Below are 6,000 nucleotides of genomic sequence, written 5' to 3' on the forward strand. Positions count from 1 at the left end.
GAACACCTTTTGCTGTGATTATGTGTGTGTGTGTGTAGCCATGTACCCACGTCAGGGAAACCACTGCAGATATTATCAACATTGAACATACTGTATTTACAGTTATCAGATGTATCAGTTAATTTAGCAGGAATCACAATGCATTGTGAACCACAGTGGGTAAGGTTGTGAAGTCAAACCAAGGGATTGCCCCTTTTTGTGGCCTATGAAGCAGTTGACACATTTAAGATGGTGATATTGATGAGAAAATATGTGGTTGGACTGTTAGATAGCAAACAAACCACAATAGCACCACAGAACCAGTAAATAACTTTGATTTCAAGACAGGCTGAGTGTTGCACTGAGGATGACCAATAACTTTTCTTACAAAACGTATGACAACTATGATGACATAATGACCCCAGGGCTCTGAGTTGTAATTCCTAATTCTACAGCTCTGACTGATGGTCAACATTCTATACTAGAGGAACACTCCTCTAACCTGTTGAGCAGGGGGAAATAAATGGGATTGATGTGTGTATTATTTATTTACATTTGCTAGGTATTACTGCACTGTTAGAGCTACAAACACAAGCATAACATCTGCAAATCTGTGTGCTCGACCAATAAACGTTGATTTGATTTGCACTGAAAAACAACAGAGGAATGTAATATCTTATCTGATAAATACAATAGTCCCTTCTATGTGTGAGTGTGTGTGACTGCAACCTGGTCTCAGAGCATTTCATATTATTATGTAAATCTGAGACACTATTTCGTATGATATGTTCCGAATTTGCAAAACATATGATATGTTACAATTTCTAGCTAGGTGAATAGGTACTAACGTTAGGGTTTAGAATTAAGGTTAGACTGAAGTTTAGGAGTTAGGATAAAGGGTTAAGGTTAGGGTACGGGTTAGCTGACATGCTAAGTACAGTGTCTTGCAAAAGTATTCACCCCCTTAGCGTTTTTCCTACTTTGTTGCATTACAACCTGTAATTTAAATGGATTTTTATTTGGATTTCATGTAATGGACATACACAAAATAGTCAAAAAAAGTCAAATGAAAAAAATTACTTATTTCTAAACATTTTTAAAATGAAAAACGATAAAGTAGTGCATATGTATTCACCCCCTTTGCTATGAAGCCCCTAAATAAGATTTGGTGCAACCAATTACCTTCAGAAGTCACATAATTAGTTAAATTAAGTCCACCTGTGTGCAATCTAAGTGTCACATGATCTGTCACATGATCTCAGTATATATACGCCTGTTCTGAAAGGCCCCAGAGTCTGCAACACCACTAAACAAGGGGTACTATGAAGACTTGCAGCTGTAATTGCTGCAAAAGGTGGCGCTACAAAGTATTGCCCATGGGGAGGTGAATAGTTATGCACGCTCAAGTTTTCTGTTTTTTTGTCTTATTTCTTGTTTGTTTCACAATTTAAAAAAAAAGCATTTTCAAAGTGGTAGGCATGTTGTGTAAATCAAATGACACAACCCCCCCCCCCCCCCCCAAAAAAATCAATTTTAATTCCAGGTTGTAAGGCAACAAAATAGGAAAAATGCCAAGGGGGTGAATACTTTCGCAAGTCACTGTAGTTCCAAAGCACCTAAAAAGTAGTAAGTAGTTGAACATTTGCTTATTTTCTCAAATTGTCCGTGATGCAAATAGAACTCGCAACCTTTGGGTTGCTAGACGCTGGCGTTACATGCCTACCTGTCCACCCTGACCAACCACCCTCCTTTCATTTTTGCATTAGGTAACCATCTGTCTTATGTAACTATACCGAACATAACATATCATACTAAATAGAGTGTCTCGGATTTACGTACAGAATAATATGAAATGCTCTGAGACCAGGTTGGTGACTTAGACCTCGTGCACTGATGTGCATGGACGTGGGCTGTTAGGTGTAGGTTGTCTTGATAATATGGTTATTTTCTAGGTCAGAGGAACACAGAATGTGTTGATGCCCTCAACTCAAAGGGGGAAAAGTGTTTCTGTGACAACTAAATAGGTCATGATGAAGGGGTTTTAATAGTTCCTCTTCAGTTGTTGCATAACTGTCCCTGTGACAACCACAACCTTTTCCCCCTTGAGTTTGTCACACGCTGCGCTCATTTTTTAGATGTTATGATATTTTCATGTATATCAAGATGGGGACGTTAAACAATGACATAGAACTACTGTAGGTCTACCATTTCAAAACATGGCCTTAGCTTCAAAATGTTGGGCAGTGTATGGTTCTTCCACTTTGGAGAACATTAAGATTGTTGTCTTTTTCTTGTTTTCTGCTATAGAAATACCCTTTGTAAATAAAGTTACAAAAAGCCATTACTACTATTACTACTTACAGGTAATCTTTCAATCATGTACAACAGAGATCACAATACTGATTGAAAGACTAACTGAAATTAAGGATCATTTCCATTCAAAGAGCAATTGAAGACCACTTCAATGAACTGAAGTGATGAGAAAAACCTTCATTCTCACATCCACTGCTACTTGTTATATATCAAGGGATTCTTGCAGTCAAATGTTCTCTTTTTGTAATATCAATAGCTGATATTACAGTTGAGATACATGGAAAAGTATCTCCTACAGTACATACAGTAGGCCTACTTATCACAACGGTCAAGATTTATTGTGTTTGAATTGAACACTCAAACTTATTTTTAAGGCTACTGTACATAACATCACATTATGTCACATGATACCAACATTATGTAATTGTAATGAGGGTCGTATAAAGGGGACCAAGGCGCGGCGTGTAGAGTGCTCATATTTACTTTAATGATAACACTAAACCAAAAAACAACAAACCGACAGCCAACAGTTCCGCCAGGTGATACTCACAAAATGGAAAACAACTACCCACAAAACCCCATAGACAAATCCCAACTTAAATATGATCTCCAATTAGAGACAACACGAACCAGCTGCCTCTAATTGGAGATCATCCCAAACTCAACCTAGAAATAGAAAAACAAGAACAAAACATAGAAACAAAAAACAGACTGCCCACCCATATCACACCCTGACCTAACTAACCAGAGAAAAAACAGCTCTCATAGGTCAGAGCGTGACAGTACCCCCCCACCCCAAAGGTGCAGACTCCTTAACCTATAGGGGAGGGTCCGGGTGGGCATCTGTACTCGCTGATCCCCCCCGCTTCTGTATGTCCGGAGGAACCAGACCGTGGGTCATCGCCAGAGGCTCTGAAACGCCAACCGCCGCTGAAGACTCTGAGCTGAAGACCGCCGCTGAAGACTCTGAGCTGAAGACCGCCGCTGAAGGCTCTGGGCTGCGGACCGCCGCTGAAGGCTCTGGGCTGCGGACCGCCGCTGAAGGCTCCGGGCTGCGGACCGCCGCTGAAGGCTCCGGGCTGCGGACCGCCGCTGAAGGCTCCGGGCTGCGGACCGCCGCTGAAGGCTCCGGGCTGCGGACCGCCGCTGAAGGCTCCGGGCTGCGGACCGCCGCTGAAGGCTCCGGGCTGCGGACCGCCGCTGAAGGCTCCGGGCTGCGGACCGCCACTGGAGGCTCCAGGCTGAGGCCCGTTGCTGGAGACTCCGGGCTGAGGAGCGTCGCTGGAGGCTCCGGGCTGGGGAGCATTATTATCGGTTCCGGACTAGTGACCGCTGCTGCTGGCTCCATGCCATGGATCATCTCTACAGGTTCCGCGCCATGGATCATCACAGGAGGCTTCCTACCATGGATGATCTCTACAGGTGCCGGGCCATGGATTATTCCTACAGGCTTCGTGCCAGGGTTTATCCCTACAGGCTCTGGACCATTTATAATCCCTTCAGGCTTTTTGCCAAGGATTATTTCTTCAGGTTCCGGGCCATGGATTACCTCTCGAGGCTTCGTGCCATGGAAAATCCCTACAGGCTCCGGGCCATGGATCATCACTAGAGGCTTCGTGCCATGGATCATCTCTACAGGCTTCGGACCATCGCTTATCACTGGAGGCTTAGATCATGGAGCTGAAACAGGTCTCACCGGACTAGGAAGACGCACTGAGGACCGAGTGCTCAAAGCAGGCACCGGCCATACTGGGCTATGGAGGCGAACTGGAGGGAGAGTGCGAGGAGCAGGCACAGGACGTACTGGATTATGGAGGCGCACTGGAGGGAGGGCGCAATGAGCAGGCACAGGACGTACTGGGCTAAGGAGGCGCACTGGAGAGAGAGCGCGGGAGGCAGGCACATGCTCACCACAATAAGCACGGGGAGTTGGCTCAGATCTCAGTCCTGGCCCAGCCAAACTACCCGTGTGCCCCCCCAAAAACATTTTTTGGGGTGCCTCCCGTTCCTCCCCGGTAGGCTCCGATATCTCTCTATCACTTGCCCCCAAGTCCAGTTTCTCCTTTCTATCCACTCCTCATGTGACCAGGTGTCCATTTCTGCCTGGGCACGTCGCTTGATCCAATCATGGTGGGTTGTTCTGTTACGGCTGTTTAAATGATCGGACCAAAGCGCAGCCTGTTCGTAGTTCCACATCTTTATTAACCGTGAAACTAAATGCAAAACACCAAACACTTGAAATAACAAAACAACAAACCGTGACGCAGAGAGGAAAACACACTACTCCAAAATGAACAACCCACAAAACCAAAAGGAAAAACCCCATACATAAATATGATCTCCAATTAGAGACAACGAGAACCGGCTGCCTCTAATTGGAGATCATCCCAATAACCCCAACATAGAAATAGAAATCTAGAAAACCCACATAGAAACAGAAAACAAGAAAACCACCCAAAACACCCCGTCACGCCCTGACCACTCTACTATAGAAAATTACCTCTTACAAGGGTCAGGACGTGACAGTAATGATCTACACTCTCAGAAAAAAGGCTTCCAAAAGGCTTCTTTGGCTGTCCCCATACAGTAGGAACACCCTTTTTGGTTCCAGGTAGAACCTTTTGGGTTCCATGTAGAACCTTCTGTGGAAAGGGTTCTACATGGAACCCAAAAAGTTTCTACCTGGAACCAAAAAGGTTCTAGATGGCAACTTTTTTTCTAAGCGTGTAATACAACAATAACACCTTCCTTAATTTGTTGCTGACACGCACCAACATATAGTTGCTGTAAATTTTTGACGAGGCAAGAGAGTGGAAGGGGGTTTTGTACCAAGTTACAAACAATGGGGCCTGTTTGTCACACTTCCCTCCCTGACCCAAATTAAAATCCACCTTGTTCCTCAATCACTGGGTCTGCGGTCCAGAAAAGGGCATCATATTTCTAACTGTGAAAGTATTTAAACTAGAATTCCAGATCATTGGATCAGATAATCTTGGTATCTCAGTCTGAGGAGAGAGTTCCAGGTATCTGTTGAACTTCACTGCCTGTCTAGACCTCTGAACCTGACAAGATGGCAAAGCTTGCTGTGACTCTCTCTACTCTGCTCCTGCTGTTGTTGGCACTGATGACTCTGGGTGAAACTAGTAAATAGGACAGGAACTGTCATCTAATGTGCTGTTCGCTACCATCAATGTTGGCTTAGTCATACTTAAGCTACTTTCTTGAGTTTCCCACCTAGTTTCACTTGTTGTCTTATCTTAACGTATGTCTTAATATCTGTGATGTTTGTGTTGTGCAGGTCCTCTGAAAAGAGGTATGCACAAGAATGCACAGAACACAAAATGCTGCACAGAATACCAAAAGGACCCCATCCCCAAGATGAGGCTGACTAAACAAAACTAAATACAACTAGGAAGAGCAGATGTTTTATTCAGTTATTTCCTATTTTCTAATATGTTTTAGAAGAGATTATTTTCTGAATGTTCAAGTTAACCATTTATTGCAGTGGGCTACAGTAAATCAGGTTCACACAGAGTGTTTTTTGGTAGTCTTAAACAAATCTGCTTTGAAACAAGAGTATACACCTCACACACATGGTTATGGACTTAAAAAAGAAGACACCTGTACCATGTCAGATATAGAGTTTAAAGGTGTTACATTTTGAGTTTGCCTCCCAATATTACACTTTATATATACTGCTCAAAAAAA

Source organism: Salmo trutta, chromosome 21 (assembly GCF_901001165.1).
Source record: "Salmo trutta chromosome 21, fSalTru1.1, whole genome shotgun sequence".
Lineage (NCBI taxonomy): Eukaryota > Metazoa > Chordata > Actinopteri > Salmoniformes > Salmonidae > Salmo > Salmo trutta.